Here is an 18,796-nt window from a genome sequence, read left to right on the forward strand (position 1 = left end):
GTTATTATTTATCAAAGTTTTTTAATTATTATTTCAATAAAGCATACAAAATTCCCATGACTTACACAAAAAACAAAACACACCTAGCACAAGCTCAGCTTGTTAATACTTCATCGGTTAAATATTAATAAAACTCACATACTACATGGACTACTTTTGTGTGACACTCATACACCAAAGTAGTAGGGCATTAATCTACCACAAAAACAATAATGGGATATACAAGATGTCTGCCCATGCAAGACAAACTGACACTGGAGTGCTATTGTTCAGTAACGGGCGGGGGCCTTCCTGTCTCTTCAGTATACAGAAAATACTTCATCAGGGATACAAATTTCAATCAATCGGGAAAAGAAAAAGACTAAGAATATGCATCGTCTTGTGTTCCAGTTCCAAATGTGTCTGCTAATTTATTTGTATCATGACTTCCAATTGCTTCTGTTTATCCTGTATCCTGTACGAGTTCTCTCTCTCCTGAAATTATCCTAACCTAAATTCTTCTTTTCTGGACACTGAAGAGTTGGACAGATGTGGAGACAAACACAACTGTAACTGTGGTTACCACAGGAATATAGAACTATTCAACTCCATGTTTGACACATGCTCCAGATTGCCTTTACAGTCCAGTAAAGATAATCTTCTTTGTTTCACCCGTTCACAAGTTAATGACCATAAAGACAAACAAATGCTGGATACATTAGCCCACACCCACATAGCTTAGACTCTGACATGGGCAAATATCAGGTGACTTCCTTCAGACCATTTCCACATAAATCCACATTGTCGGCATGAAAATAGAGTTCTTTTCAGCAAGCGCCACATACTAACGAGTATACATTTTAATCAGTCCTGACTTTGGGTGCTTCCAAGTGGGGGTTGATGTTTACTGTATCATTCAGCCTCTAAGAGAGAGTGTATGTCCGTATCATTCAGCCTCTAAGAGTGTGCGTGCGTGCATGCGCACACGTCGATGGTCTGTAAAAGTGTTATACATGTTCTCCTTGCTTGCATCCTTGACTCTTTTTGAGTGGTGCTAGCCACTCTATACGCAGCAATGTGTGCCCCTCTGTATGTATGTCTAAGCACGGAAATAGTTTTTCACTACCAAGTGTCACTGTTGCACAGCCGCACACACACACACACACATGTACAGTACAGTACAGCACCACTCAGTTCAGACAGGTCTGATTTTTAATGACCGTTAACATTCTCAAAAGAACAACAAAGGAAAGGTAGAATTGCGGTTAGGTTCTACAGAGAGCACATCTATTTGTTTCTGTTTCTCCTATATAAAGGGATATTTCACTTTCAAACATGGTTGGGGTCATTTTAACATACTCTGACGTTTGTGTTTCACCTTTGGATATTTTATATTAATTTTCAACGGACAGCACATTCCTATACCTTATCAACTATCTAAATGCTGAATCAAACAACTTAAACAGTTTGGGGTGTTCACAAAAGCCTGAGTAGACGTTAAAATGACCCCAAACATGTTTGAAAGTGAAATATCTGGGATAATATTATGGATAACATACGTCACATCTGTGTTCTATATGATGACAGCTTTACTTCATTATGGGATCTATTCCAGCGATTCTCAATCTTAGAATGGCAAAGGACCCCCAGTCTGATGTACATTAGACCATGAAACCCCATTTGATATTAATTTGAAGTCTTTTTGACCATAATCAACACCGTAAAGGTGTCAGGGTTAATTTAAGCATTTTGTACACTCTTGTTGCAGACCGGACCCATGTTAAGATCTATGATGTCCTTTTGTACATCACCATTCTTCCTGACTTGACTGATCAGTTTAGGGAGACAAGCGAGGAACATGTTTACAATCACTGCATTCCTGCCCAGAATGCATTACACTTGTCAATTTGAACCTCTTAGACCTGGACGCCATCTTGTATGTGGTACAAAACCACAAAGAGCTGTGTCCAGTATGTTAAAATTTGTGAAAATGTAGATGTTTTTGTGAGTTGGATTCTTGATTGTATTATTGTAAATAAATTACTGCAATTGAAGGAAATTTAATTAATTAAAAATATATTATGTATTTACACATCGTTGTTTTGTGGTTGATTTGTTCCCCCTTTTTTGAGAAAACTGGGAAAGTATGTGGATGACAGGATCATGGCTCCAATCAGGTCAGAAAAGGTCAGAAGTTTTGACAGTATAAGTGCTTAAATGGCTCTTTGGTGTGTTGCCACTAAAGTTGTGTTGCTCAGTCTTAACCGGCCACGTAGGTCGCTTCCCTAACCTCAGTCTTAACCTAACCTCAGTTTTAACCGGCCACGTAGGTCGCTTCCCTAACCTCAGTCTTAACAGTTTTAACCGGCCACGTAGGTTGTACTAACGGGAGGTCGGACTTATGGACAGTCCCTAAATTGAAATGATAGATAAACAGGTCTGTCATGCCAAGAATGGCATAACATAAATCAGTATAATGGAATTCCCGGGCGTATATAGACTCTCAACAAGTCCTACCAGTATATCAAAAATAAATATAAATAATACCTTACAACAATAATAAAAACCTGATGTTTTACAAAAACAAATCCCTTTCATTCAAGCTTCAAGGTTTCTTTATTTTGTCTCCCGAGGGAGAAATTATTTTGTCCTGGACCCCAAGGACCCGCCTGCAGCAAAGTTGCTGCGGAGCCTTGTGCCTGTGTCGCTCTCAGTAAAGTTCTCTGTGGTCTTCCAAGGTGATGTCCATTTTTGGTCGTGGGCAGTAAGTCTTTCAGAAAGTCTTTCAAGGGTGGTATCCAGCTTGTGGTTAAGCTCCGCAATCGCCACAGAGTACAGACTGAGTCCCCTCCACTCTGCACAGTTCCTTTATGACGGGCAGCTTGCTCCCGTCACGATTTTCCGATAGACCAGTCCAATTGGCAAAAAGGCATAAATCTGAATAGGTAAATGTCTTCTATGTCTTCTGAAAAGATTTTATCAATTGCGTTTAAGGACCGGTTCACAATTCATGTATTTGCAGTTCACTTTTCTTATAATAGGAGCCAACAATATTGTCAGGAATGAGTTTAATACGGAGTAGGACCCAAAAGCAGGCAACCAGATGCAGAGTAGATTAACTTCAAAGTGTTTATTTGACTAGAAATCAGGGGTATTCAAAAAGGCAAGAACATAGGCAACATCAGACACAAAACTCACTCGACAAAGGTCTACGGACCAACAAGGGCACACTGCAAATAAAGGGCTTAAATAGACAGGGGTAACAGGACACAGGTGAACTCAAAATACAATCAAACACAGGATAGGCTAACAGGCAAACAGAACACAGGTGACTAGGATACAATAATCAGGTAGGTAAGACAGAACAGGAAACACCAACAAGAGGAGGCAGGAGAGCACAGAACAATACTACAAAACAAGCCACAACCAAAACAACAACAGAGTAACAGTAAACCAAAACCAAACACCACAAGGCCAAATACAGAACATACAGAATAAGTCCAAAACCTAATAAGGTTCAAAGTGTTCAAAGGCAACACACATGACAAGTGCTTTCTTTAACATTCAAGGTATTACAGAACATGAACTAAACACAAAATGGTCATGTCATAATAAGAGTTCAGGGTTTGGAGCCATGAGTCATAGCTAAAATACAAAGGCAAACGAGTGGGGCGTGACAAATATTTACATTTAACAGTTTGAGTTTATATTTATTTCATGCATAATGTTTTATTGTTGTGTTGGCCTTTATTTATTTCCTCTGTAGACTGTCCAATTTTATTCTTTTTGAAGGATGCAACCTTTGTTGGCCATTCGTTAAATGTTTAGATGAATTGAGTATGAAGGACCCCAATGGAAACATGCCAATATAGGCTTTCTTGGGTTCAAATCTTCTTAGCAGACCTTGTATTGAACTGTACTCTTTCTGCAAACTATGAAAAAAAAAAAAACCTTTGTGGGCCATGTAGCCTACCATCCTTTTGAAGGATGCGGCCCCGGATTTGGGACACAGCTACTCACTTCCTGCTATTCGGTGTGGTCCAGTGGTATGAGTCCAGTCTGTCTGAGGACAGTGTTAACAGCAGGGATGAGTCGTGTGCTGTAGCTTAGCAGTCGGCCGTCATACACCAGCTGGTCTGCTGTTACATGAGTCTGCCATGGAGATCTAGAGATGAGATGAAACTTCGGATGAATTGAACATGAAAGACCAGAGAGCAACGACATGCACATCCCCAACCCAAGTTTGGACAGGTGCTGAGCGACGAGCCTCTATTTTTAATCACCTCTGACTGAGCTGACGTACACACACACAGTCGCAGACACGCTTCTTCTGTTTTTTTCACTGTCACTTTCCTACAGCTGGAAATGACATCCATGCCCAGTGGTGGAAACTAACTAAGTACATTTACTCAAGTACTGCACTCAAGTGTACTGTACTACTTTTACTTTACTTACTTTACAATATATTTATTGCATTTCTTTTTTTTGACAAACGGACAATACAACAAAACAATACATAATACAGACAATACAATTACTTAAAATGAAAAACAAACAAAAAACACACAAAACCAAAACATACAATACATACAGATATAAATACAGTATAATAAAATAAGGTCACTTAGAATGGTAACAACAACAGAGTCCTTATGGCCACAAGACCAAACAGCTGCAGAGAATACAATTAGACATTTTCAGTTTCCACCATTAAATAAGATAAATCATTAACCGTAATATATTGGATAAACCGTCCCCATATCTTATCAAACATCTTCTGTTTATTCTTCAAAGTATAAGTGATTCTTTCCAGAGGAAGACACAATGATAACTCCCTAAACCACTGAGCACTTTTACTCAAGTCAATTTTAAAAACAGGACTTTTACTTGTAACAGAGCATCCATTAAATAAATATTTCTCCCACCACTGCTCATGCCCAATTTATGCTCCGTCGTATGACGGAGCATAATTGATGGTTGGGGTTGACAGTGTGGCATATAAATAGACATGGATTGCAGCAGTCGGTAGGTATGCAGTCTGCTGTGTTGATACCATACCTACAGCCACCACATGTCAAAGGGGTTGTCAAGGGGTTGTCAAGGGGTTGTCAAGGGGTTGTCCCACACACAGCTAGACTGTGAATAATTCCTTTCTTTCCTGGACTGTTTCCTGTCTTCAGGTTGATCTGCAGGAAGTACGGCTGATCGGTACTGTAAATCATACACCTCTGGCTGGAAATGTGAATGGCTCCAGATTAAGTCACGCATCGCAGTCAAAATGGAATGGCATCTTATTGTGTGTTCATAGTTATGCATGCACGTGTACGCATGCATAATCTACATGACATTGCTTCCTTCGAAAATAGCTGATCTGCTGTACAAGTTCACAACTCACTCTCTGAGAGTTGGTAATAATGTGCAATTTTAGACGAATTCGGGATGCTAGGGTTCATGTGGTTAATGTTGTTGTCCCATGCTTGGTGTTGAGGAAGCTTGTGTTGTACAGTATATACCATCCGCAGATTTAGAGTTCTGCTTCAGATGAATTTCCAAAGAAGTAATTCCTCTTGGCTGCAGGAACACTAATATGGAACTTCTCCAGTGACACAAGTGCACATTTCGAGCAGTTTCCGCTTTCCTTGGAACACAACACCGTTTCTTGTCAGTAAAAGGCCGGTTCCTGTGATCCTTATCGGCCCAATGACCGATAAGACATCATTCCTGCATGTGGTTGATCATTAACATTGCACTGTGAGAGTGCCAGTTCTGCTGATATAAGGAAAAACAACATAAAACATAAAACGCTCGCATACTGACTAGGGCTCCAATGTGACAGATGATTTGTATCACCACAGAATGATCTGTGTGACGTTTCGAGCACAAAGGCTAAAGCTGTTCTTCAGACTAAAGTCTGAAAGTGAGAGACACGTACCATCAACTACTTCTACTTCTGCTGCACTTTTGGTCTTCACATAATTTGTGTGTGTACACATACAAGTACATTTATTATACAGAACACACATACAAACCCATCAATCCTTCTTCCTAGTATGATACATATTTGCTATTGTTTTGTCGACCCAAACACAACCCTTCTTGGAGTCCAGCAGACCGTGGACCGTGGCTCTGAACACCGCCCGGGGGTTGACGATGATCTTAAAGTTTTTGAAACTGGGAGTGGGTGGTTCCAGTTCGTGGGTGTGTGTGCCAAGATGTTGACCCCAGATACTCCTTGCCACTCTGGGCAGCATCCAGCTCATGAGGTCGGGAGGTGGGAGGAGGTGAGGTGACGACAGTGAAAGGAAACACATTGTTCTCAAACTTGTAACCGAAGTCTGCACTGTATTTCTGCTCCAGCAGTGGGTGAAGCTCTGGCCAGCTGGTGACACAAATTGTTGAATGAATGAATGTTACTCTAACGGTTGGTCTGCAGGGCCGGCTGTAGCCTGGCCCACTAGGGTGGGCAGGACGAATATATGGGTGTGCATCCCGCGCGCACCGCATAGCGTAATAATCCCCCGAAATGCATAGAAAACTATGCTATCATCTCAGATTATCTATCTATCTATCTATCTATCTATCTATCTTCTCCTTCTTTGACCAATAGTAACCCAATTTCCATCCGCACCCTGTTGGCAGTGGCGTGCACAGACATTTGGAGGGGCAGGTGCTCAAGTGAAGAAAAAAAAGGGCACCTTGTGGAGCGCGTGGAACCACCGGTTGGAACCACCGCATGGAACACCGGTAGTGTGTGAGATTTATAGATTTTGGGGCATAAATAATATATTGGAAGTTTTTAATCCAGAATTGATCAATGTCACCATGGGCCACATACTGTACACTGTACAAAACAAAAATTAAATTAACAAAATGAACATTCAAAAGGGCACATTGCTTTCCAGAGGGCAAAAGGGCAGGTGCTCTAGCACCACCCAGTGTCTTATGTGCACGCCACTTCCTGTCGGTTAACAGCACTTATGGCAAACAGTGTTCAGATGGGTTCAATTTCTCAAAAAATGCTGCCCACCCAATCAGAACTGATAAATGGTACTGATATTTTGTGGTATGTTTTATATTGGCTACAAATAAATATTCTCCATAACTTTTGATTGGGTGGGCACCGCACATTTCGGTGGGGACCCCTGTCCCCTCCAGAACCAGCCCTGGTGGAGTTGGAGAAACTGGGAGGCCCCTGCTACTGAAATAAACACACTATGGCAATGATTACCGGAATATTGGAATAACAAATGTATTATGTAATACTGTAATCATTAATTGTTCATTTTTATTGACTGTCCATGTCAAACGGTGAATACCAGCGGTCAAAGGGCTTTTATTGCAGATGATTAAAGTACAGTGTCCTTTGTCCTTTTGATAAGCATGCTTTTATATTGTTTATGCAGTATATAATAATCTGTCCAACAGCAACACAGTTCCCTAAAATATGATCGTCCGTGCCAACTTCATTCCATTCACTGCAATAAAAGTCTTGCTTATGCACTGATATTCACAGTTTGACGTAGGACAGTTAATAATAACGAAAAAACAATTAGGCCTACTTCATTACAGTAGTTTGTACACACAAACACACACACACACACACACACACACACACACACACACACACACACACACACACACACACACACACACACACACACACACACACACACACACACACACACACACACACACAATCTTTGATTGGGTGGGCAGGACGCACGTTTGGGTGGGCTATGCAAAAAGTATCTGTTTGCAAATATATGTTGTTTGAAGTGAGGCTACGCCTGTCAACTCTCAGTTGGTGAGCTACAAACTGGTAATTAATTATCTTAATGAATAGATGGAATACATTATACTTGCTGCTTGTTAATTGTTGATGGCTCCGCTTATGCTCCCTGAATTGCATGTTAAATCAGGGAATGCAATGAGGATACACAAACAGGACCAAAGCAAGACCATGCATTTCAGTTTAACTTTAGACACATTGCTATAATGATCATTAGACTCAGAGTAGCCTCGATAGCCAGGCTTTCATTTCGTCTGCGCGAAAGATGAAAGCCTGGAAAAAGCCGTGGGCTGAACAAGTCTAAAAGTGGGAGTCAACCCTTCCGGGTGGGCGTCGCTCTAAATGATGTGACGTAGCGCTGCACTAGGGGGGAGAGGAGGGGCCGGGGGTGACGGACAGATCGATGAGATCCAATCAGGGTGCGCGCATTTCTGAGGCGCGACCCGCCCCTCTAGACGAGAAATGTCTCGCTCTGGGTCAGGCTTAGCCTGACCCAGAGCGAGACATTTCTCGAAGGGAAGGGTTGACTCCCACTTTTAGACTTGTTCAGCCCACGGCTTTTTCCAGGCTTTCATCTTTCGCGCAGACGAAATGAAAGCCTGGCTATCGAGGCTAGGTCAGGCTAGACTCAGAGCAATAACCCACCTATCTCCCAGACTCCGCCCCCAGTCAGAGTTCAGAGTTTTAATGAATGTGAAGGATGTCATTTTTTTTGAGTGGTGCAACCACTCCTACAACCAGCAATGTCCGTGTACCTGTTTGTTTGTTTGTATGAGCATGAGTATGTGACTTATTGATACCAGTAGGGGGCGCCAGAAACAGAGAGAGGGGTAGTGCTGTGTCTCTAATGAGAGAGAGAGAGAGAGAGAGAGAGAGAGAGAGAACACCAGTGTTCCAATGATCACTCTCCTTTGTGCCAATGAATGCCTAAGGTTGCCTACCCCTGGATTGGAAAATAGCCGATTTACAAGCTCACCGTGTGTTGCGATGCATTGTGAGCTTGTAGATTCACGAATGAAACATTTTAACAACACAAATCTGGCATGTGGGTCCCTAGCTGTCACAAAATATTGGACAAATGCAGATACCACACTGCACCCTTAATTAACATATGAATCCAACGCGTAAAACATGTTGGCGAGTCTTAAAAAGTCCAAACGACACTAAAGGGTCGAGACGGTTTTTAAGGTCAACCACACAATGAAACTCATTGAGTTGCATTGGTGTGGTTAACCATAAAACGTTTTTGTCCCAAGGAGTGGTTTGGGCTTTAAGCCTTATGTGTTTGCGCTCAGCGCGACTTGCATAATATGGATTATGCATAAGATGGTGGTGTTATGATTTAATTATGGCATATAGGCCTAACACCTGGACTTATGACGTGCTTATAGGGGCCCAAATGATTTATGGTCATGATCCACCGGGAGCCTGGATGGCTTGGTTCCAGGCTTAAAATAATGACCTGTCCACTTGTTGAGGCAGAATGAGTTAATCTATGTCGTGCAGGGCGATGTACTGTGTCTGGTACATGTATGATGTATCTGTAGACACAATCATTCAGAGCAGGGATCTGGCCATAGTAATGCATCTGACCAGGACTGTGTTTAGCATTCCAGCCAGAAGACACGTTCAGGGCCCAGGCCGTAGCGTAACGGTCTGGGCACCGGACTGGTAATCCAGTCGCAGTGTGCCGCGGGTTCGACTCCCGGACCCGACACGGCCTTTACTGCATGTCATCCCCCCATCTCTCTCCCGTTTCCTGTCAGCCTACTGTCTGTCCCTTCAAAAATCAATAAAAGGCGTAAGCCGCAAAAAAAAAAAAAAAAAAAAAAAAAAAAAGAAGACACGTTCAGATGACTGGACATAGTCCAAGGAATCACCTCCACCAGACCTCGGAGACGGACAGAAAGAAAAATATTTTGTTACTTAAAATAGGACAGGATCGCCCTGTTTTCACTGATTCAGGTTTAAAAAGCATGTTTACCTGTATGTGTGTAGTAGTCCAGAATCCTCTGTGTATCTGGGCTACAGCTGGTCTTGTAGATGACCACTCTGGTCACTCCCAGTAGCCTAAACATCTCCATGCTCTGGACCAGCTGAAAGGTTCACCAGTCACCACACTGTTAATGACTCACAAGGGTCACCTGAGCTTTTACAATGCAGTCACGGTCATAGATATAAAAAAATAGATGCCTCATTGGCCGCTGCAGTTCGTTGGAGCGTTATGTGTTGAAGGAGGGGCGGAAGAATTTACACTGGGACAGGAAGTGTGGAAGGCACATTACGTCACGCTGCCACTCAAGTGATTACTGACATGGCCTTGGCAGTTCAACAAATGTTTCTTCATTTCAGGGCGATTGTGTTATAAAGACACTTGTCAGCTTATTCTGTGTGCTTCATGTCACCTCAGGAAATAAGACGTCTGCACACTGACGACTCTGATGCGACACATTGCGAGTGCAACAGATGCTTTTTATTGCACCAAATTGCTTTTCATGACTTCTCTAGTAACAGACTTTGAGTCACAGCTCTAGGTCATCAAATATTTACCAGCTCCTCAATAAACGATAAACCTGCTGTTAATCATTTCTTGTGTACAGTATCACATCACTACGCCAGCAGCAGCACAAAAACATAGTTCCATGCGACAAGAGGGTCAAAGTTGAACAAAAGTTGTACTACAGTAGGCTATATGGTAGAAATAAATTCTCTATTCATTGTCAATGGGAATTTAATATTTGTGTAAGACGAAAATCTACACAAATAGCTGAATATAGCGCCCCTCAAAAATAAACGGAATTACAGCACAATATTTTTAAATCACAGGCAGGACAGGGTGAACATAACAATGGTTTTGATTAAACTATAGGCGGAACGTAGTGCAGGGGGAAAATGTGGGTCTTATAGACATTAAAAATGTCCAGAGAGTTGGCATCTCTGACAGCTTGAGGGAGACCATTCCAGGGGGCACGATGTGTGAATGCTCTGCCCCCAACCGTTATTTTATTGTGTCGTGACTGGAAGTTTCCCAGCATCCTGGGATCGTAGTGGTCGTGTATATTTGCATGTAGGATAGAGCGAGTCCATTTAAGGTTTTATAGGCCAGGAGGAGCACATTGAAGTCAGCTCTGGCCTGTGCTATGAGTGTTGTTGTGATGTGGTCAAATTTCCTTTTCCTGGTTAGTAACAAAGATTTAATCTGATGTTTCTTAAGTGTATGAAGCAGGTCTGTACTACCTATTTTACCTGGCAATCAAAACAGAGTTCAGAATCAAATTAGACACCTGGGTTTCTCGCAACGGAAATCACATTCGTTGCCAAGGCCAAGGGGCCAAGACTGTCTAGACTGGTTTGTGAATTGAGGGGACCAAAAATTATTATTTCAGATTCGTCAGAGTTTTAACTGTTAATTTTGCGACATCCAGGAGTGAATGTCGGTCAAGCAAGCTTTGAGGGAGGAAAGGGAACTATAGGGTCAGAGGCTTTGAGTGGAAGACAGAGCTGGGTATCATCAGCATAGCAATGAAACTGAATGTTATATTTGCCAATGATATGACCAAGGGGGAGCATATAAACTGAAAATAATAGGGAACCAAGGCATTACCAACAATGGACATAGTTCTGCCTGAGAGATAGGAGCGGAGCATGGGACTTGTGAGCTGGTGACTAAATAATAAGTATATAATATACTTAGTGTTCCAATATACTGTATATATTGGAACCATTGGAACACAGGTAATTCTTTCCATTTTGGGAAAAGTGTCCGTTTTGGACATAGGCCTACAAGGTTTCTACCTGACAGCGCCGATAGGACCGTATGACATAACATGCTAGCATGACATCTGCATTGAGGTGATGCATATTGTAACGGTTTCCTCAGTAGCTTATTTGGGGTGCCAGGCAGGCGTGTACCTAACCTGACGCTGCCAGATCCAAGAAGCTTGCTAGCGTGTACCTACCAGAGAGGAACTTAGCCGCTCCTTTTTTGTGTAGCCAGGTGGTTTAAGGAAAAGGACAAAGGACTCAATAAAAGATAAAGAACCCTTAAATGTGTTGGATTGGAACAGTCTTTGTATTGAAACCAGGGGTGGGTTAGTTAGGTTACAACATTATTCACTTTTCAATGAAAACAACAAGCATCAAATGGCATTCAATATTCAGAACGAAAATCAACAAATAACAAAACCCCAACAAAATAATGTAATAAATGTTCAACTCAAAATCTTGGGCACAAATGGTTATTAATTCAATTCACCACTACTTTGAAATAAAGCAAAATTGGTCTTTGAGAGTTCAGTTCAAACAAAATAAAGGGAGTGGTTAAGAAAGATCCTCTTGCTGTTAATTAAGTGTTTTTCATCCAAATGTTAGTGTTTGTGTTTCTCCTGTTGTCAGTGACAGTGTCTGGGTTACCTGTGAGTCGTTTAGGGTCCCAGCTAGGTCAACTCAAAAATAGGGAAACAATCCTCCCGCAGCAAATCACCTAGCCTACTTCTCCTCCCTGGATTTTAGCACAGTGGAGTTGGAAGAATCTCGGCAGGCCTTCTTATGCAGTGAGTGAATATGTTTCTAAAACATGCTCCAACTCAAGCTACTCAAATGATCAAAATAAAAAACAGGTAGAGAAAATGCAGAGATAGTGCTGGACAGTGTGGACACTGTCTTTGAGAGCTGCTGCCAGCATGCAAACTGTTTCTCCCACCCAGAGTGACACACCTGTGGCAACTTTAGAGTAGGGAGATTGCCAGGTGTCAATCATCGTTAAGTGGTGATGGCCTGTTAATTATCCAATTAGTCAATTAAGAGTCAATTGTGACTCTGGCCGTCACAATATTGCAGGCAGAGCTTCAAGTCTTGTATCCAACACCAGCATTGTGTGTGTGTGTGTGTGTGTGTATCTATCTGTCACAAATCTATAAGGGCCAGTAGTAACTCACGGAGGTATTTATTTATCACTGATTCCTATTTCCTAGACCATTATGTCTAGGTATAGAAAGGAATCTACATTCAAGACAGAATCTGAGCAGCTTAATAATGTATATGGCGTCACACGAAGATGTCCCATGACGAAAATAAGAGATCTACAAGCTAACAACCTGTCACACTGCGATGTGTTAACTTGAAGCCCAAACCGCACCAATGCAACATAGTCGCAACTCCTTGCAACAACACAGTTTGCAAGTGTGGCCACAGTTTAGCCTATTGGTCTTACATGCCTACTCCAATGTCGTGCTATTGACATCACATGAACGCAGTCTTACCATCAGAAGAGGATACAGTAACCTATGGATGAAACTGTCCATTACTCCATTTCCAATGAAGGGTTCGTCCAAAGATTCCTATAAGTAATCATAAGCTCTGATAAAAAAATCACACCTGTGTGAACTGAGCGGTGCAACTATACATGTATTGTTATAATTACTGTACTCTACTGTGCTGTGTACTGTATTGTAGTGTACTGTGCGGGGGTCCCCGGAACATCCAGACCCCCAGGAACGTGCCCAGGGTGCCTGCCCGGTTCCGGCGAGCCGCCCCGCGTCCGAAACTGTCGAGAAATGACAGAGTTACCGTGTGGGGATCCCCGGGGGGTCCCCGGAACATCCAGTCCCCCAGGAACGCACCCAGGGGGCGATTGTGCATTACATTCGCCCATTCACACACTGATGGCGGGGGAAACTATGCAAGGCACCAACCTGCACATCGGGAGCAATTAGGGGTTCAGTGTCTTGTTCAAGGACACTTCGACACTTACTCTGGGGGAGCTTGGGATCAAACTGGTTCCCATCTGGTCGCTCTACCCCTGAGCCACTGCTGCACCCTGTATGTGCTTTCAGATCCCATTCCAAGTGGCTATGATTGCCTTCCAAAGTGGGTAGGCAACCCGTGTTCCGAGGAGCACATTTCTCTAGTTTAGATTATTTATTAGGTAAAAATAAAGAAAAATGGCAGCCAGAAAATAAGTGTCAAACAGTACAAGTACATGTACCACAAATGTTTGTTGTATATGAACAATTTTATTTGTACGATTTCAATTCAATTAAAACAAAATAATTTAAAAGAGAACAGCAAAAATAACAACAGCTAGGAGAGGGTAAATCCATATAAAATCATAATAAAATTACACAAAACACTTTACAAAGGGGATGTAAAAGAGCACACATTATGTATTACTTTTCATTTCCGTGGACAGACTGTTTCAGTCTATTTGAGTTATTACTGTGGATGAGTCTCATGTGACAAAACTCACAATGTGGAACTGTTGTGTTCCACTAGTTCCCAAACAGTGAATTTGTATGGGTCACGACTTGAGGAAAAATCCCATTTTCTTTTTTCTACATAAAAACTTTAATAATAATAATAATAATAATAATAATAATACAAATTAAGAAGTAGTGATAATATCCAATCTCCAAGTCCACAACGCAGCGCAAAGCGATGAGTTGTGTGCTTGTAAGATCGTCTATTTTCACCACTATGGATCCCAGGCAAACGTCTAATTTCTCTTTTGGTTCTCGACCTAAAAAGTTTGAATTGGGAATCACTGCTCTAGTCCACCATGGTCAGTGAATAACATGCAACACTGGTGGAATATTTATTGACACAATGCTATCATCCAGGTGTAATTACAAGACTATGTACAGCATAAAACCAGGCTGAGTATACAAACTAATCTTTTTGTGTGGTGCTAGAACAGTACATGCCATACACTTGCAGCAATTACGGTGTGGGTGTGTGTGTGTGTGTGTGTGTGTGTGTGTACACGTGCGTGCGTGCGTGTGTCATTGCTGTCGGGCAGAAACCTCTATGGATATCTCCAGATTTCAACATATTGTTTCGTTATAAAGGCCCAAACCGCACCAATGCAACTCCTTGCAACAAAACAGTTTTAAGGACATGTCACACCAATGCAACTCCTTGCAACTGCCATTGGGGATAATGGTTTCATGCAACTACAGTACTCTCAACCGTTTGGTTGGTGCGGTTTGGGCCTCAAGCCCTTTTTTCTCACAGTGTCACACAAAGTAGCAAAAAACGACCCCAGCTTGTAGATTGTAATTTTTGGAAGTTAAAGTGGTTAGAGGTGTGTGTGTGTCACACAAAGTAGCAAAAAACGACCCCAGCTTGTAGATTGTAATTTTTGGAAGTTAAAGTGGTTAGAGGTGTGTGTGTGTGTGTGTGTGTGTGTTTGCGCGCGCGCGCAATGAACATTAAGAGCTTAAGAGCTAAATAATAAGTATATACTTATTATATAATATACGTATTGTGTTCCAATAGGCCTATATATATATAGGCCTGTATATTGGAACCATTGGAACACCATTTCCATTTTGGGAAAAGTGTCCGTTTTGGACATACAAGGTTTATAACTGACAGTGGATCGTTATAGGACTGTATAACCTAACATGCTAGCATGACATCTGCTTTGAGGTGATGCAGAATGCAGGCAGAGCTTCAAGTCTTGTATCCAGCACCAGTATTGTGTGTGTATCTATCGGTCACAAATCTATAAGGGCCAGTAGTAACTCATGGAGGTATTTATTTACCACTGATTCCTATGGACCATTATGTCTATAGGAATAGAACGGAATCTACATTCAAGACAGAATCTGAGAGCAGCTTAATTTATATGGCGTCACACGAAGATGTCCCATGACTAAAATAAGAGATCTACAAGCTAACAACCTGTCACACTGCGATGTGTTAACTTGAAGCCCAAACCGCACCAATGCAACATAGTCGCAACTCCTTGCAACAACACAGTTTGCAAGTGTGGCCACAGTTTAGCCTATTGGTCTTACATGCCTACTCCAATGTCATGCTATTGACATCACATGAACGCAGTCTTACCATCAGAAGAGGATACAGTAACCTATGGATGAAACTGTCCATTACTCCATTTCCAATGAAGGGTTCGTCCAAAGATTCCTATAAGTAATCATAAGCTCTGATAAAAAAATCACACCTGTGTGAACTGAGCGGTGCAACTATACATGTATTGTTATAATTACTGTACTCTACTGTGCTGTGTACTGTATTGTAGTGTACTGTGCAGGGGTCCCCGGAACATCCAGACCCCCAGGAACGTGCCCAGGGTGCCTGCCCGGTTCCGGCGAGCCGCCCCGTGTCCGAAACTGTCGAGAAATGACAGAGATACCGTGTGGGGATCCCCGGGGGGTCCCCGGAACATCCAGTCCCCCAGGAACGCACCCAGGGGGCGATTGTGCATTACATTCGCCCATTCACACACTGATGGCGGGGGAAACTATGCAAGGCACCAACCTGCACATCGGGAGCAATTAGGGGTTCAGTGTCTTGTTCAAGGACACTTCGACACTTACTGTGGGGGAGCTTGGGATCAAACTGGTTCCCATCTGGTCGCTCTACCCCTGAGCCACTGCTGCACCCTGTATGTGCTTTCAGATCCCATTCCAAGTGGCTATGATTGCCTTCCAAAGTGGGTAGGCAACCCGTGTTCCGAGGAGCACATTTCTCTAGTTTAGATTATTTATTAGGTAAAAATAAAGAAAAATGGCACCCAGAAAATAAGTGTCAAACAGTACAAGTACATGTACCACAAATGTTTGTTGTATATGAACAATTTTATTTGTACGATTTCAATTCAATTAAAACAAAATAATTTAAAAGAGAATAACAGCAAAAATAAAAACAGCTAGGAGAGGGTAAATCCATATAAAATCATAATAAAATTACACAAAACACTTTACAAAGGGGATGTAAAAGAGCACACATTATGTATTACTTTTCATTTCCGTGGACAGACTGTTTCAGTCTATTTGAGTTATTACTGTGGATGAGTCTCATGTGACAGCCAAAACTCACAATGTGGAACTGTTGTGTTCAAAACACAGTGACCGTGTCTCTAGTCCACTAGTTCCCAAACAGTGAATTTGTATGGGTCACGACTTGAGGAAAAATCCCATTTTCTTTTTTCTACATAAGAACTTTAATAATAATAATAATAATACAAATTAAGAAGTAGTGATAATATCCAATCTCCAAGTCCACAACGCAGCGCAAAGCGATGAGTTGTGTGCTTGTAAGATCGTCTATTTTCACCACTATGGATCCCAGGCAAACGTCTAATTTCTCTTTTGGTTCTCGACCTAAAAAGTTTGAATTGGGAATCACTGCTCTAGTCCACCATGGTCAGTGAATAACATGCAACACTGGTGGAATATTTATTGACACAATGCTATCATCCATGTGTAATTACAAGACTATGTACAGCATAAAACCAGGCTGAGTATACAAACTAATCTTTTTGTGTGGTGCTAGAACAGTACATGCCATACACTTGCAGCAATTACGGTGTGTGTGTGTGTGTGTGTGTGTGTGTGTGTGTGTGTGTACACGTGCGTGCGTGCGTGTGTCATTGCTGTCGGGCAGAAACCTCTATGGATATCTCCAGATTTCAACATATTGTTTCGTTATAAAGGCCCAACCCGCACCAATGCAACTCCTTGCAACAAAACAGTTTTAAGGACATGTCACACCAATGCAACTCCTTGCAACTGCCATTGGGGATAATGGTTTCATGCAACTACAGTACTCTCAACCGTTTGGTTGGTGCGGTTTGGGCCTCAAGCCCTTTTTTCTCACAGTGTCACACAAAGTAGCAAAAAACGACCCCAGCTTGTAGATTGTAATTTTTGGAAGTTAAAGTGGTTAGAGGTGTGTGTGTGTGTGTGTGTTTGCGCGCGCGCGCAATGAACATTAAGAGCTTGTGACTAAATAATAAGTATATACTTATTATATAATATACGTATTGTGTTCCAATGGTTCCAATAGGCCTATATATATATAGGCCTGTATATTGGAACCATTGGAACACCATTTCCATTTTGGGAAAAGTGTCCGTTTTGGACATACAAGGTTTATAACTGACAGTGGATCGTTATAGGACTGTATAACCTAACATGCTAGCATGACATCTGCTTTGAGGTGATGCAGAATGCAGGCAGAGCTTCAAGTCTTGTATCCAGCACCAGTATTGTGTGTGTATCTATCGGTCACAAATCTATAAGGGCCAGTAGTAACTCATGGAGGTATTTATTTACCACTGATTCCTATGGACCATTATGTCTAGGAATAGAACGGAATCTACATTCAAGACAGAATCTGAGAGCAGCTTAATTTATATGGCGTCACACGAAGATGTCCCATGACTAAAATAAGAGATCTACAAGCTAACCTGTCACACTGCGATGTGTTAAGTTGTAGCCCAAACCACACCAATGCAACTAGTCGCAACTCCTTGCAACAAAACAGTATTAAGGACAACAGCACCATTGAGGATAATGGTGCAAGTAGTTGCATGTTGCAAGTAGGTGCATGTTGCAAGGAGTTGCATGGCGAATCATTTTAGCAAGGGACACCTTCAAAAAACAAAACAAACCCTATACATAAATTCTCATACCATTTCATTAAAGTTAATTCCTGAGACTAAATCTAACCTGCACTAGTCTCTCATTCCTGAGACTAAATCTAACCTGCACTAGTCTCTCAAGCCAAACAACTCTTCCACAATCTTTGAATGCTTCTGTCTAATAATTCATTACCCTGCTTTGTCATACTACTGTGCTGATCTACAAGCTCACAACACAACAGAATCTGTTTAACCCATTAAAACCAGGAAAGAATCTGTGTGTGTAATTTTAATTTCTTCTTAAAAAAAATAGCAGATCTGTACAAGCGCATAGTGTGCCATTTCTTGTCGCGCTATGAGCCTGTAGATCTGCTATGTTTTATAAATCTTGAAAATGTGTGCAAATCTTTGACTACAAATAGTTTGAAATCAAACATTTTTAACTCAAATCTTTGCTTCTGGGGGTCCCTGGAATCAAATATTTTGAGATGTGGGTCCGCGGCCAAATAGATTTTATTTTGGGGGTCCTTGACAGCACAAATAGGGCAACCAAAGGGTCAGCTATACGTCCCTGGTGAAAGGTGTAGTGTGGGTTTTACAAATGTTGATGTCGATGTAAAGTAGCAACAAGAGCTTGTGAC

This window comes from Protomyctophum parallelum (assembly GCF_964188405.1).
Source record: "Protomyctophum parallelum genome assembly, chromosome: 13".
Taxonomy (NCBI): Eukaryota; Metazoa; Chordata; class Actinopteri; order Myctophiformes; family Myctophidae; genus Protomyctophum; species Protomyctophum parallelum.